The 17312-nt window shown below is 51.1% G+C and overlaps 1 long non-coding RNA gene across 1 annotated transcript; it reads left to right on the top strand.

Moving 5' to 3' along the window:
- Window positions 1–5456: 5456 nt before the first annotated feature.
- LOC133342316 (uncharacterized) lies at window positions 5457–16257 on the top strand. Its single transcript, XR_009755119.1, has 3 exons — window positions 5457–5847; window positions 12694–12896; window positions 15839–16257. It is a non-coding gene; the product is annotated as an uncharacterized LOC133342316 (long non-coding RNA).
- The last annotated feature ends 1055 nt before the right edge of the window (window positions 16258–17312 follow it).

Genomic DNA, 17312 nt, shown 5'->3' on the forward strand with positions numbered 1-17312 from the left:
CATTGACCGAAGATAATGATGATGATGATGCTAATGATTGACGGCTGTGCATCGCAACAAGAACACTACTTATTTAAGGCTAAGTTGACCTAGGGGAGGCACAGCATTGGGTGCCAGATGCCATGGACACGACTCCCTGCATATCAGCGCGCGGTAATGCGTTAGACGGGGGTGTTACATTTCTTGTATAAATGCAAACCGTGTAAGTTATCGATGGAAAAAAAACGCGTGTTTTACGTTCGCGTGTGTCAATCGACACCCTCGCAAACGAGATGTCCTATCTCGGCGGAGTTTTCCATGCGACATGTTTTAATAAATCTTAATAATCATCTGGGTACTCACTCGCATACATTGCACATACAAAGACCTCTCCCGTGGAGCATGGACAGACTGCTGGGGCAAGTGCTATGAGCGAGCACCTATGTAGGCCGACACAGCACACGTGGGAAGCCGGTGACCAGCAACTACGCTCGGCCGCCTTTGTCTCCCCAGGGGCGAAGTTTACACACAGCACCAGGGTACGGATTTGAGGCCGAGTCCACCTAGGGATAGTCCAGGACTGGTTCAGATTATAATCGTCCCTCGTTTAGCCCAAACAGACTGTTGGGGCAAGTGCTGTTAGCGAGCACATATGAAGGCCGGCACGCCACACGAGGGAAGTGGGTGGCCAGCACCAGGTACTTATTTGAGGCTGAGTCAACCTAGGGGGTGCCCAGGATCGGTTCACATAATCGTCACTGGTGTTGGCCGTGAGTGGGAATCGAACTCGGGGCGCCAGGTTCGTAGTACAGCGCGCTAACCGCTGCACTAACCCCCCCTCGCCACACACAACAACCCCCACACACACACATGTACAAACACAATATATCTAACAACACAGAGGGGAATCAAAATATTGCTGATGCACACACACAGTGGTAGCCAAGAGCAATAACGTCAGCTCGTTGGAGTAAAACTGCGTTTTCATTCGGGAATGAGTTGCGCGCTTGTGCAAAAGGCGGCTGCTTTGCTCCATCGAGGGCCCCCTCTTTGTCCACTCACCACGTCGCTCATCATTCCCCATCGTTGCGTTCGATTTTGTGCCCATTCCATCAAAATTTCCGTGCGGTTGCTCAGCGAGAGCCCCATCGGCGAAATGGGGCCGAAGTGTTTGGGACGGTGGCACAGAGCTGCCGAGTGTGCAGGCGGTGCAACTGCAACGGAGAGAAACAAGGGCCTGGGGAGCCCAGGCGTCGGGGTATGCAGAGGGGTGTGGGGGGGGGGGTGGACACAGATCCCCATTATTCCTTACGCCAGGACCCCCCAGGACCCCCCAGGAACCCACCAGCCCCCCCCCCCCCCCCAGAACCCACCAGGACTCATGCCAACCACGCGGCGCCACTGCTTTGGGAGGCTTTATGTGCGGCAGGGTAGCACGGTGGTGACGCGTGCGCCTTGCGGCGAGAAGGGCCTAGGTTCGATGCCCGACTCTGGCGCCTTTATTTGTGGAGTGTGGTTTGTTCTCCCTCTGTTCTCCCTCTGTTCTCCCTCTGTTCGCCCTCTGTTCGCCCTCTGTTCGCCCTCTGTTCGCCCTCTATTCTCCCTCTGTTCGCCCTCTGTTCGCCATGGGGTTTTATCCGGGTTCTCTGGTTACTTCCCATAGCTGAGACCCCTGGTATTAGCCAAACCGCCCAATGCTGCAAAAACTACCTGCAATTTACTCAATTGGGATCAGACGCAGCAGCAACATCGCCCCCTACTGGGAAAACTTGGCAGGACCCTCCCGAACAAGAGCCCTGCGTCTCGGTGAGTATTCCCAGTGTGAACGAACGGATAAATAATGACAGCCAGAGCCACGTGGATGGTGGCACAAAACTGTGCACGTGTAGCCCTTTGTCAAGCCACGGGTGGCAGAGGACCTCCAAATGCAGGTCACACCGACCACCCTTCACCACACTGCTCAGTGCGAGTCGGTGGAGGTGGGAAGCGTATAATCACCGTACAATTATGCACTTTTGCTGTACTGCCTTCTGCTCCTCACCGCATAGCCTTGCAGCAGCCTATAGCACCCTGCTGTGCATGGCAGTCACACATATCTGAAGAGGTTGGGTGCATTTCGGGTGATGTGGCCACACGTGACACCAAACACGCAGGCGCAATTGGAATTTCAGCAGCTGGGAGGCTCTACTCAAGCAGCCCATGGGGCTTCAGACGAGACAACAAGCGGGTAGGTACATACATTAATAAACTCACGAAGCGTATATTTAATTGGCAATTAAACACACTTTGAGACCCAGCATCCAAAATCACTTTCGGATCAATGTGTTCCGGTGCAGCATTTGTTTAACCCTGATCAGGTAACCTGGAGTCAGCTTGAGATCACACGGTGTTAACCACTCTTTTGTGGGTACAATTTATGCCCCAGATATGCATGCTTTTTATGGGGGGGGGGGGGCGAGCGGCGTGGAGGAATGCAATTAAATGTATTGATTATCGAAAACAATATCGGTTCGCCGTGTTCATCAGCCCAGGAAGGGTGTTGAGCGGGAGCAGGCAACGCGCCTCGGGGTGACGGCGAGGCGTTTCGACGCGCGTTGTGTCTCCTCTGTGCGTCTCTGTGCGCGCATTTCTTTGAAACCGTTCAATCGCCAAACAACGCTGAGGTTCGTGTAATGGACCATTTGTTATGGTTGCAGGTGCTAGCGATGTGCAGGTTTGAACGAGTGGACCAGAGGTTAAAAAAAAGGAACATTGTGCTGCTTATTCTTGGTTCTTTAGGTAAAGTCACGTAGAAGGGAAATAATAAAATAATATTTTATTATTATTTATAATAATAAAATAATATTTTGTTATTGTTTATAATAATAAAATAATATTGTATTATTATTTATAATAATGAAATATTTCATTATTATTTATGTTTCCCCTTCGACGTGATGGGAAATAATAAAATAATATTTTATTATTATTTATAATAATAAAATAATATTTTATTTTAATAAATAAAAAATATTTCATTCTTATTTATTATTTCGCTTCAACATGACTTTACCGAAAGAACCAAGAATATGAATCCCTGCAGTCACGAAAGCTTTAAATCAAAATCGTGCTGCGTCTTCTCCGAGACCTCGTTTTAAACCCTTGATCTCCTGCTCGCAGGCTTGAAAGAGCGCTGAATTCGAATGAGGTATCGTATTTACAATTCATAATTATATAAATTCTACATCTTGGGCACCCCACATTTTAGGTTGCAAAATGTTGAGATCTTCAACTTTTGTTTCAGCCAATACATCGGAAACTTTTTTGACAAGGTGCCGAATCCAAGCCAGGCCATTAGGGGGTTGACAAGCGAGTTCCTCTTGGGCCCTGTGTACGAGTCTGATGCTGACGCCGATAAAAAAGCAGGCGAAGGCTAAGACCATTAAACCACATAACAAGGCAAAGATCCCCGTATAGCCTTAACATACTTTTAGGGCAAGTACCTATGAAGGTCGGAACGGCACGCGAGGGGGTGGGTTGCCAGCATCACGCCTGATCGCATCGCGCCAGGTACTCATTTGAGGCTGAGTCGACCTAGGGGGAGGCCCAGGACCGGTTCACGTAAATCGTCACCGGTGTTGACCGTGAGCGGGAATAGAACCCGGATCGCCGGGGTCGTAGCTCAGCGCGCTAACCGCTGCGCCACCGCTCCCCGGACGCCACATCACGGCCACCGCGACACCTGCCGCGTGACGTCTCCCCTACCCCGCGCTCTCGCTGCCAACGTCATTGACCGTTGTGTGAAACACGTTACGCAAGCCCCGTAATAATAATAATAAAGTTGTTGTAATTACGTTGGGAATCCATTAGCCACTTCCATCTTCGATTGCTTGGCCACGTGAGAGGAAACCAGAGAACCTTGAGAAATCCTAAGGATGCCGAGAGGAGATGGCACTCAAAGCTCTGCGAAGACAGATTAAATACACACACGCGCGCACATCCCATGCATTGCCATCGTCTGCGAAGTGAGCCTACTTGCTGCACTGCCACCTCCCGGTACTCGACACTAACCAGGCTCATCGCTTAGCTTCTGACACCCAACACGATCGGACGCATTCCAGCTGATCTGGTTTTAGTGAGATTCATAGAAGGGGGCGACAATAGCCGTGCTGTAGCGTGATTTTCCAGTTGTGTCATCTGTGGGCGATTCTTAAATGTGAGCGCACGTGGGTTGCGTGGTGTGTCGAGTGGGCAGGGTCCAACTACACGGAGCGAGTTCACGCGGGGCAAGGCCACGTGGTTCACGCGGTGCGAGTTCACGTGGTTCACGCGGGGCAAGGCCACGTGGTTCACGCGGTGCGAGTTCACGTGGTTCACGCGGGGCAAGGCCACGTGGTTCACGCGGTGCGAGTTCACGTGGTTCACGCGGGGCAAGGCCACGTGGTTCACGCGGTGCGAGTTCACGTGGTTCACGCGGGACAAGGCCACGTGGTTCACGCGGTGCGAGTTCACGTGGTTCACGCGGAGCAAGGCCACGTGGTTCACGCGGTGCGAGTCCACGTGGTTCACGCGGTGCAAGTCCACGTGGTTCACGCGGCGCAAGGCCACGTGGTTCACGCGGTGCGAGTCCACGTGGTTCACGCGGTGAACGCGGTGCAAGGCCACGTGGTTCACGCGGTGCACGCGGTGCAAGGCCACGTGGTTCACGCGGTGCACGCTGTGCAAGGCCACGTGGTTCACGCGGTGCACGCGGTGCAAGGCCACGTGGTTCAGACAGTGCAAGTCCACGTGGTTCACGCGGTGCGAGTTCACGCCTTCCCCGAGGGGGTGGTGTATGGCATCGCCACCCGCATCACCGCGGCCCCCTCGACTTCGACCGCGACGGCTCGAAACTCGCAGCTGCCGGCAGCTTCGCTCCTCGCACTGTCGTGGCGTTTGTTTTTTTGACGTTCAGATATTTTGCTCCGGAAAACGATTGGTTGAGTATCGCCATGGATTCATTGAACTACGTTGCGCTACGAACCCAGCGACCCGGGTTCGACTCCCGCTCACGGCCGACAACACCAGTGACGATTGTCTGAACCGGTCCTGGGCATCACGTAGGTTGACTCAGCCTCAAATGAGTAACTGGCGCGGTGTGCAAACATCGCCACTGGGGAGACAAAGGCAGTCGGGCGTGGTTATGGCCACCCTTGTTCCGTGCCGGCACTCGCTAACAGCACTTGTCCCAACAGTCTGTTAGGGCTATACGGGGGATCTTTAGGTATTTTTGCATGCTACTCTATGCGAGCGTCTGAGTGCTTTTCTCTGTACACACAAACACACGTGGTCCTGACAACGCGCACGTGGTCCTGACACCGCACACGTGGTCCTGACACCGCACACGTGGTCCTGACAACGCACACGTGGTCCTGACAACGCACACGTGGTCCTGACAACGCACACGTGGTCCTGACAACGCACACGTGGTCCTGACAACGCACAGGTAGGGAACCCGGAAGACCGGCCAGGTGAGCTCTCTCTCTCTCTCTCTACAGCTTCCGGCGTCGCCACACGGGCCCGGCCCGACTCAAATCGCTGGCGTCTCGGTTCAATTCCAGACTGGGGTGAGAGGTTACGGACAACATGGGAAGTTCCCCGGACCGCAGAGTTTCCACAGATCCGATTGGGCTCCGGGTTGCGTTGTCTCTGGGACGTCTGCGGGTGGAGGTGACGTGACCAGGTGAATAATTATAGAGCAGTCACTGCAGCGTGCAGCCACTGAGATGGGAGATTCACATAGACGCGGTGCGGGGCGGAATTGAAGAATGAAACAGAGCTGCGTGTGTATAGTATCTATAGATCCTGCAACTGGAGTCTGGGAACCCTGCACCTGGAGGCGTCTGAAGCGTGAGTTGCCGCCTCCCCAGTGCTGATGTCTGAGATGTATCCGCGCTGAGTGACGCTTCCATGCCGGGATGTGAATCGGGGAAGGAGGTGTGAAGCTTGGCACAGGGTGTTCATGTTGATTTCGGAATAGTTTATTTCACCCATTGAAAATCGTAAAGCCCCATTGATGCGCTCTGTGTGTATCTCATTAAGAGTCATGGTTCCTCAATCTCGTTATAATCCGTGCACAGTGAGTGTAGGTGTTACTGGGTATGTGTTTACATACCCAGCAGTGCGCTGCGCTATCGACCCGGCATCCCTAGTTCGATTCCGAGTCACGGCCACCAACACCAGTGACGATTGTCTGAACCGGTCCTGGGCCTCTGTTTGGTCGACTCGGCCTCGGTGTGTAAACATCGCCACGAGGGATACAAAGACGGTCGGGCGTGGTGCTGGCTAACCCACCCCCTCGTGTGGCGTGACGGCCTTCATAGGTGCTACCCACTAACAGCACTTGCCCCAAAAGTTTGAGGCTATACGAAGGATGTTTGTTTATTTTATTTGCGTTTGTGTACAAAGGTCCACCTCTATACATTCAACTCGTACATAATGTTTGACCACGTAATGTTGACCACGTAATGTTGACCACGTAATGTTAACTACGTAATGTTAACCACGTAATGTTGACCACGTAATGTTAACCACGTGGAAATCTGTATTTAATAATAGTCGCCGTTCACCACGAAGTGGCGATGACGTCACCACGATTGTGCCATGCTAGGTGCACTTTGAGGTGCACTTTGAGGCCACGTGAAATGTCGATGGTCCGCTGGAAGGAGGTCACGGGACAGACCCTGCAGGTGCCACCTGTTGACTGAGATTACTGGCAGATGCACCACCTGTGTCCCCTACTGCGCCAACTTGGCGTTTTAAGCGCCCGTCGCTCCGCTCGTTGTTGTGAGCGTCGCTCCTCTGTCCTCCGCTGTTGGAAGGCGACTGCCTCCAACTGCCCAGTAGCAGCGTCATTCACGAATCCCCTCCAGAGGCCGACCTTGACACCGCTGGTACCATAATGCAGCAGGTCCACCCAGCTCGACATCCTCCGGCACCACATCAGTCCATATTTTCTCTAGCCCGTGATAACACGTACAATATCATAATACGTACACAATCACCACTAATCGTACGTACATGCACAGACCGTTCTTATCAATCCGCTGCTGAATGAGGACATCCCCACTGTGTGTCGATCAGTGGGCGCTGTTTAACCATACTTCAGCAAAGCTGCTCAGTGCGAGTTGGTTGAACACGCAGGGAGACAGACGTAGAGTTCTGTTGATGCACTATTGTTTTTCTTCTGCACTGCTCTGTACTGCCCATCACAGCCAAGCAGCCTAGAGCACCTGGTGGTCGCCCATTAAAGCACTATCCAGGCTCAGTCTTGCTTAGCTTTTGAGATCCGATGATATCGGGGGACTTCGTCACAGGTGTTACTTGAATTGTACGGGTAATTAGGTAGATGAGCGCAAGGCCATACTTATAATATATATTGGGTGACACATCCCTCCCAATATTCAAACATGCTCAAAATGTCCCCCCCAATATATTGCTATAAAATAGATTTATGTTTATATGATTGTGGTTATGGTTGTACTTTATTAATCTCTAATCTCTGCCATTACATACAATGAAACAAGAAAAGGTAAAAAAGAAAAAAAACAGCAATGTAATACAATACACTATTAGACATTGTAAAAAAAAAATCCATCCTATGTGTTCGTGAATTTTTTTATATTTTAGGCAGGAAATTCGTTTTCAAATTTAGATTTGTTTTTCTGGGGGGAAGATTTGGTCCCCCCCAATGTTGACTCCATGGCTACAGCCTTGGATGAGAGCACGGGTAGAGTTGAGTGAGGTGAGAGGGGAGAGGTCGGGGAGAGAATGGTCTTCGGAATGTTCACTCACTGTGATTTTCACAACGGGATTTCACACCTCGGGTTCTGTGTTGCATGTTAGACACAATTGGCGTTGCTTGCAGTGGTATTTTTCTGTTAAACAAAAAAACCCTGTCGCAATTCACCCTTAATGTTTTTTTTATTAAAGACGTGGGCAGTTGGATGTAGTCGGTTTGGGGATGTTGCCCTCCGTTGGGAACCGTTGCTGGTCGCTGTGTGTACAGCTGCATGACTTCTGTCAATCCACTGCTGGATGAGGGCCTTTTGCAGTGTGTGTGTGTGTGTCATAGGAGTGACTTGACCGTTTTGTGGGTTTTAAAGCTTTAAACAGCTAAATTTAGTCGCGTTGTAATATTGCACGGTATTTATCTGAAATAAATCGTGTGGTTAGTTTTGTTTTTTTTGTAAAAAAAATGTTTTTAATGAAAACAGCAATGGAATGCCAAATTCCAGCAATGGCAATGCTCCCCGTGGGATATCAATGACTGTTTTTAGCGGTGTCACGTACCCTTTAGAGGCTGGGCAGGTGATTTTGCGAAAATGTATATTTGTAATAAAATAACACTTAATGCAAAAAAACTATGTATTCCTTGCACCACGTTTCCTTCACAGCTGGTCCAGGTCTCCATGATGTGGGCTGCTGCTCCACCTCTCCGCCTGCTTTTTATACACTGGGAGATGTTAATACATTCACATTGTAGGTACACACACGCTAGTCGGGACAGACAGACCTTAGTAGGGAGGGACAGGCGCACGTTAGTAGGGAGGGACAGACACACACACTTTAGTAGGGAGGGACAGACACACACACTAGTAGGGAGGGACAGACACACACACTTTAGTAGGGAGGGACAGACACACTAGTAGGGAGGGACAGGCGCATGTTAGTAGGGAGGGACAGACACACACACTTTAGTAGGGAGGGACAGACACATAGTAGGGAGGGACACACACACACACACTAGTAGGGAGGGACACACACACACACACTAGTAGGGAGGGACACACACACACACTAGTAGGGAGGGACAGACACACACACACTAGTAGGGAGGGACAGACACACACACTAGTAGGGACGGACAGACACGTTAGTAGGGAGGGACAGACACACACGTTAGTAGGGAGGGACAGACACACTAGTAGGGAGGGACAGACAGACACACACACTTTAGTAGGGAGGGACAGACACACTAGTAGGGAGGGACAGGCGCATGTTAGTAGGGAGGGACAGACACACTAGTAGGGAGGGACAGACACACTAGTAGGGAGGGACAGACACACTAGTAGGGAGGGACAGACACACTAGTAGGGAGGGACAGGCGCATGTTAGTAGGGAGGGACAGACACACTAGTAGGGAGGGACAGACACACTAGTAGGGAGGGACACACACACACACTAGTAGGGAGGGACAGACACACACACTAGTAGGGAGGGACACACACACACTAGTAGGGAGGGACAGACACACACACACACTAGTAGGGAGGGACAGACACACACACACTAGTAGGGAGGGACACACACACACACACTAGTAGGGAGGGACAGACAGACACACACATACACTAGTAGGGAGGGACAGACACACACACTAGTAGGGAGGGACAGACAGACACACACACACTAGTAGGGAGGGACAGACACACTAGTAGGGAGGGACAGACACACACACTTTAGTAGGGAGGGACAGACACATTAGTAGGGAGGGACACACACACTAGTAGGGAGGGACACACACACACACACTAGTAGGGAGGGACAGACACACACACTAGTAGGGAGGGACAGACACACACACACTAGTAGGGAGGGACAGACACACACACTAGTAGGGACGGACAGACACGTTAGTAGGGAGGGACAGACACACACGTTAGTAGGGAGGGACAGACACACTAGTAGGGAGGGACAGACAGACACACACACTTTAGTAGGGAGGGACAGACACACTAGTAGGGAGGGACAGGCGCATGTTAGTAGGGAGGGACAGACACACTAGTAGGGAGGGACAGGCGCATGTTAGTAGGGAGGGACAGACACACTAGTAGGGAGGGACAGGCGCATGTTAGTAGGGAGGGACAGACACACTAGTAGGGAGGGACAGACACACTAGTAGGGAGGGACAGACACACTAGTAGGGAGGGACAGGCGCATGTTAGTAGGGAGGGACAGACACACTAGTAGGGAGGGACAGACACACTAGTAGGGAGGGACACACACACACACTAGTAGGGAGGGACAGACACACACACTAGTAGGGAGGGACACACACACACTAGTAGGGAGGGACAGACACACACACACACACTAGTAGGGAGGGACAGACACACACACTAGTAGGGAGGGACACACACACACACACTAGTAGGGAGGGACAGACACACACACTAGTAGGGAGGGACAGACAGACACACACATACACTAGTAGGGAGGGACAGACACACACACTAGTAGGGAGGGACAGACAGACACACACACACTAGTAGGGAGGGACAGACACACTAGTAGGGAGGGACAGACACACACACTTTAGTAGGGAGGGACAGACACACTAGTAGGAAGGGACAGACACACTAGTAGGGAGGGACAGACACACACACTAGTAGGGAGGGACAGACAGACACACACATACACTAGTAGGGAGGGACAGACACACACACTAGTAGGGAGGGACAGACAGACACACACACACTAGTAGGGAGGGACAGACACACACTAGTAGAGAGGGACAGACACACTAGTAGGGAGGGACAGACAGACACACACACACACGTTAGTAGGGAGGGGCAGACAGACACACACACAATAGTAGGGAGGGACAGACACACTAGTGGGGAGGGACAGACACACACGTTAGTAGGGAGGGACAGACACATTAATAGGGACACACACGGCACTTATCTTGCGCTTCGTGTTTATTCACCTCGAACCTTTGCCGGGGATGGAACCTCGTGCCTCCACGACTCCGGGTTGTCTCTCACCGCCTTGCGCCACCGACTCTTCACACCGGTGCACGGCGCTCCGCGTGGTGGAGTGATTGCACGGGGCCCACATGGCTGTGTAAATATAGGCCGTGACGTCGCCGCCGCCTGATTTATAAATCAACAAAAAACCGAATGTGGAATTTGAACCCGGTAGCTACGGGCTCGGAGGCAGTTGTGATGGCCAACTACACCACGCAGACTCACGGATGTTACCTACGTCGCGGTTATTACAACATCGGCGTTGTCGTTGCATGTTTTTTTTAATGTATGAAAAATAAAATTACGAGTTACATTTTGCATTTGTGCTTGAATTTGCCGAACTAATAATCTTACTTTTTAAATCCTTTATTAAATCCTTTATATTAAGTTCACTTGCTTGCTTGCGCGCTTACGACCGTGCAAATCTTTCGGTCGTTTTCTAACCCACTTCCCGTGATCCAATCGAGCTGACATTTTGCACACAGACTCGTTGTGCGTGACAATTTATTTTCGTGACATTTTTTCTCCAAAATGTTCCACTTTTTAGGAATTTTTTTGTTCATATTTAATTTAAAATACCAATTTGATAAAAATGAAACTCTTACTCAAGAAAAACAGAAATGAATAATAAAATAAAACCGATGCCACGCATATAAAGGATTTATAGTGAAAAACTTTGTTTTTACGGGTTAATTTTAAAGGTTGTATTTGAACGCAGGACTCCATTATTTTGAGCCCCACGTGCTCCCCACTCGACCACCGAGCAGTGACGACGTCACAGGGCTCCACGTGCGATAATAAACACACTCGATGATGTAATCGCGTGATTTGTAAATTAGCAAAAAATAAATCCCAGGACGTGCACCTGGATCACCAGCTTCAGCGGCAGCCGTGCTACCCCTTACACCACGACAGCTAGATGCGTGTAGCGACTTTTCTGGTTATTAGATCATTGTTTTAATTTTGTTGTGTTGTAAAATAATAAAATATTAAACCACATTCGCCTGCTAGCTTTTGATCTGCATGCATTATTGAGCTACGGCACATTATAGCCCGTCTAGGTTAGCTGCATCTCGAATCTCTTTAAATGCAAACATGCCAAAAAAAACATTTATTTTTAACCCGGAATAATCCGCCTTGGAGGCCGATTGTTTTTTCGCACGGGGCAGGCAAGCTCACCCAAGATGTCCCAAATCTCTTGAACCACAAGCCATTCGCCGTCTGTAGAGCGGTATCCTACATCCCAAAAGCAGAATAATCCCATTGCCCGCTATTACACGTAGGCACACATGCACACCTACACACAAAGACAAAGATCCCCCGTGTAGCCTTGACAGACTGCTGGGGCAAGTGTTGTAAGCGAGCACCTATGTAGGCCGACACAGCCCACGTGGTAGTCGGTGACCAGCAACTACGCTCGGCCGCCTTTGTCTCCCCAGGGGCGATGTTGACACACAGCACCAGGGTACGGATTTGAGGCCGAGTCCGGGATGGATAGTCCAGGACTGGTCCAGATTATCGTCACTGGTGATGACCGTGAACGAGAATATAATTCGGGTCGCCGGGTTCGTGGCTAAGCGTGTTAACCGCTGCACCACGGCTCCCCACCTCCACATAAAAGCCGACACACCACCACGCCTGCTGTGTGCGTAATGAAGCTCCCTGTGCACGCACACACGTGGGTGTATTTATCACACACATGCACACACCTGGTCCTGCCGTGCACGGGCAGGGAACCCGGAAGACCTGCCAGGTGAGAGCTCTCTCTCTCTCTCTCTGCACAGATCCCGGCGTCAGCACGCGGGGCCGTCCCGACTCAAACCGTCTCGGTTCAATTCCAGACTGGGGTGAGAGGTTAACAAAAATATGTGAAATTTGCCGAACCCACAGAGTTTCCGCCCACTCGATTGGTCTCCTGGACGTGGTGTCTCTGGGACGTGTGCAGGTGAGGGTGACGTGAGAAGGTGAATAATTACAGAGCAGTCACTGCAGCGTGCAGCCACTGAGATGGGAGATTCGCGATGACGCGGTGCGGGGCTGCATTGAATTCAATGAAGAAACAGCCAGGGTCACTCAGTTCCGTGCGTACATCACCCAGAGAACCTGCACCTGGAACCTGGAGACCCTGCACCTGGAACCGTCTGAAGCGTGAGTTGCCGCCTCTGTCTGGGTCTGTCTGAGTTGAATCCGCGCTGAGTGACGCTTCCATGCCGGGATGCGAGGAGGTGTGGAGCTCAGCACGAGGTTTTGATGTTGATTCGGGAAGACTTGATGTAACCTCTTGGAAGTCTTGAAGCCCCATTGATGCGCTCGGTGTGTCCAGGGGTAGCTCATTAAGACTCTGGGTTCCTGCATCTCGTTAGACTCGGTGCACAGCAAGTGCAGGCGTTACTGGGGATGTGTTTACGTATAGATAACAGCCCATATATACACATTCAACTCAGTACTGTTAAACACACGGAAATACGGCCTTCCTAATAATACGTACAAAATCATTATACGGATATACCACGAAACGTAGTACATGTGCAGACCTTTCGCATCAATCCACTGCTGGATGAGGACCTTCCCCCTGCGTGTCGGTCAAGGGGCGTTGATTTAACCATACTTCACCAAAGCTGATCAGTGCGGGTTGGTGAACACGCAGGGAGACAGCTGTAGAGTTTAATGGATGCACAATTGGTTTTGCTGCACTGCTCTACCCATCACAGCCACGCAGCCCATAACACCTGGTGGTCGCCCATTCAAGCACTATCCAGGCTCATAGCTTTGAGATCTGATGATATAAGGTGATTTGGTCACATGTGTTACTTTAACTGTAGATATAATGAATGATGCCTGGTGCTATCACATCGCAGTACCAGTCCAAATTCGAAGTCTGCCGGGATTTGCCAGTGCCGATGTCCCAGGGGGGACGCATCCATCCACGCGGCGCCTGTAGCGAGTTAATCCCCTGAGTTAGAAGCAGGTGAGAGCGGTGAAGAGGCCCGGGGGGAGACTCCTCAGGTGACCACAGCCAGGGGCTGTTACCACAGCCAGGGGCTGTTGCCACAGCCAGGGAATGTGGTCACAGCCAGAGAGTGTGGTCACAGCCAGGGGCTGTTGCCACGGCCAGGGAGTGTGGTCACAGCCAGAGAGTGTGGTCACAGCCAGGGGCTGTTGCCACGGCCAGGGAGTGTGGTCACAGCCAGAGAGTGTGGTCACAGCCAGGGAGTGTGGTCACAGCCAGGGAGTGTGGTCACAGCCAGGGAATGTGGTCACAGCCAGGGGCTGTTGCCACAGCCAGGGAATGTGGTCACAGCCAGAGAGTGTGGTCACAGCCAGGGAGTGTGGTCACAGCCAGGGAGTGTGGTCACAGCCAGGGAGTGTGGTCACAGCCAGGGAGTGTGGTCACAGCCAGGGAGTGTGGTCACAGCCAGAGAGTGTGGTCACAGCCAGGGAGTGTGGTCACAGCCAGGGAGTGTGGTCACAGCCAGGGGCTGTTGCCACGGCCAGGGAGTGTGGTCACGGCCAGGGGCCGTTGCCACGGCCAGGGAGTGTGGTCACGGCCAGGGGCCGTTGCCACGGCCAGGGAGTGTGGTCACGGCCAGGGGCCGTTGCCACGGCCAGGGAGTGTGGTCACGGCCAGGGGCTGTTGCCACGGCCAGGGGCTGTTGCCACGGCCAGGGAGTGTGGTCACAGCCAGGGGCCGTTGCCACGGCCAGGGAGTGTGGTCACGGCCAGGGGCTGTTGCCACAGCCAGGGGCTGTAGCCACGGCCAGGGAGTGTGGTCACAGCCAGGGGCTGTTGCCACGGCCAGGGAGTGTGGTCACGGCCAGGGGCTGTTGCCACGGCCAGGGGCTGTTGCCACGGCCAGGGAGTGTGGTCACAGCCAGGGGCCGTTGCCACGGCCAGGGAGTGTGGTCACGGCAAGGGGCTGTTGCCACAGCCATGGAGTGTGGTCACAGCCAGGGGCTGTTGCCACGGCCAGGGGCTGTTGCCACAGCCAGGGGCTGTGGCCACGGCCAGGCCACACCGGGGCTCTCAAGGCGGGCGGGCGAGGGCGACGAGGAGCAGCGAAATCCCGTCGAGGGGAGCTTCACTAGGGGGCTTGGAGAGCAACCTTGGGGTTGCTGGAGCGGAGAGCACGGTGAGGGGAGTGGAGTGAGGTGAGAGGGGAGAGGTGGAGGAGAGAACGGTGAGGGCAGTGGAGTGAGGTGAGAGGGGAGAGGTGGGGGAGAGAACGGTAAGTGGAGTGGAGTGAGGTGAGAGGGGAGAGGTGGGGGGAGAGAACGATAGGAGAGTGGAGTGAGGTGAGAGAGGAGAGGTAAGGGAGAGAATCGTTTCTATTAATGTTCGCTCAATGTGATTTTTCACAACGGGATTTCACACGTAGGAGTATGTGTTTCATGTTAGATGCCATTCTTAAGCTGGAAAGTCCTGCATTTAGTCGTATTTTTTCGTAAAAAAAAACCGTAGCATGGAACTTTTAATGGTTTTAAAGATGTACGCAGCTGAATGTAGTTGGTTTGGTGATGTTGCACTCCGTTGGAACCCGTTGCTGGTCGCTGTGTGTACAGCTGCATGACTTTTGTCAATCCACTGCTGGAAGAGGGCCTTTTGCAGTGTGTGTGTCATAGGGGAGTGACTTGACCATTCTTCACTCCTCCTGGTTGTGATGGTGTGTGATTTAAAGCATTAACTCTATTTAGTGGATTTGGTAATGTTTGATGGTATTTTTCTTCGATAAATAATGTTTTTAGTTGTATTTTGTCGTGAAAACAGCAATTTAATGTAAAAATCTAGCAATTGTCGCGCCCTCTTTGCTGGGTGCACACTACTGTTGCCACGTGACTGCTTGATTATTCGCAGGCTTTTCCACGATTTTGCGGAAATCCATGACTTAAAGCTGCAATACGTTGAGTATCCGCTGTAAATGCATTTATTTCCAAGAAAGTGACACTTTGAATGGGTATGTCCATAGAACAGCGCCCCCTAGTTGTAAATAGCGCCCCTAGTGGTGAAACAGCGCCCTCTAGTGGTCAACTGTTTCATAGTCATGTAAAAATATATTTTGAAGTCATCTTCTCGGTTCCTTCTCTCTGCTCCAGGTCTCCCTTCCGCAGCTGGTCCCCCATGGGCTGCTCCATGTTCTCAACACGGCCTGCACTCACACAGTAGCGTACAACGCATGTTAGTACATTCACATATCAGACACACACGTCACGTCAATACGTTCACATATTAAGACAATCACACTTTGTGTTTATGCATCACTCACCTTTACCGGGGTTTGAAACCTCGCGCCTTTTAACTCCCGTCGCATGCGGGTGTTGTCTCGCATCGCCTTGCGCCACCGAGTCTTCACACAGGTACACGGGGCTCTGCGCGGTGTAGTGATTGCACTGCGCGCACGTTGGCTGTCGAAACACAGGCAGCGACCGTCACTGCGTGGTTAGTAAATCAGCAAAAAATCTAAAGTGGGATTCGAACCCCGCTCCTCGGCTTCTAACGCCCCAGTGGAATACCATTACACTACACGGACTCCTGGGAATGGGACTGTTGCGTGTATTATATCAATGAGGTTTTTAACTTTGGTGTTGTTGCTGCATGTTGTTTGATATTAATAAAATAAATAAAAGTAAAAGTTTCATTTACGTTTGTGATTCAATTTGCCAAAAAATATGTACAATTAAAAGGCTGGATTTGAACTCGGGACTCCGTGATTTGCTGCCCCACGTGCTACCCACTCGACCAATCAGTATCGATGACGTCACAGAGCCCCACGTGCTTTAGAGTCTGCACCGTGTCCGCGTGGAACGACAATCAAGTTCGACGATGTCATCACGTCATTTATAAGTTATCAGCAATGTGATCCGTGATTTGAATCTGGGTCATCAGCCCACGAGGAACGCGTGAGTGTTACGCGAGTTCTGGTTATACCATCGTTGTCCGTTGTTTTCATTTATATTGTGGAATTTAACAAACATTAAACCATACACAATACCCGCAATTGAAGGCACAACACAGCATGGATCGAGCACGGTGGGTTCAACTTCAATTTAATTTCAAGTTCATTTATTAGGTATAGCCCTGTGAGCCATTCGGCTCTTGAATCGGGTGCAACCGCAACAAACAAAAAACAAAAACATGAACAAATATGACTAAGTGCAAACAGAAAATCCAAGAAAAGACAGCAAAATATTGCAGAAAAAAATCACCGTACACCAACGCTGTGTGCAAAAATCCCAGTGGGATGCAAGTCAAACAACCAACAACAACCACAAGACAACTTAGATTAAGGCCATCAGTCTAACTCTGTACTACAACAAACAAACATGGCTAAACCAATACACTTCTCGAAATCACCAAAATAAAGCCATGAAAGCAATTAAACAGTGATCATAGGAACTGTGACGGAATTTCACAATAAATGGCATAAACAACATGTACTACCAAAACCCTGCAGCCATAGCTGGCTGCACGAGTCACTCCACAACAGCAGGAGCATCAATCGGAGTATTATAATTTTTCAATGCACCTTTAAGATCAGCACACTAAATCAAAACACAGGTCATACTTTGT

The sequence above is a fragment of the Lethenteron reissneri genome, chromosome 14 (assembly GCF_015708825.2).
Source record: "Lethenteron reissneri isolate LAM-NWPU_2019-01 chromosome 14, ASM1570882v1, whole genome shotgun sequence".
In the NCBI taxonomy this organism is placed as follows: domain Eukaryota; kingdom Metazoa; phylum Chordata; class Hyperoartia; order Petromyzontiformes; family Petromyzontidae; genus Lethenteron; species Lethenteron reissneri.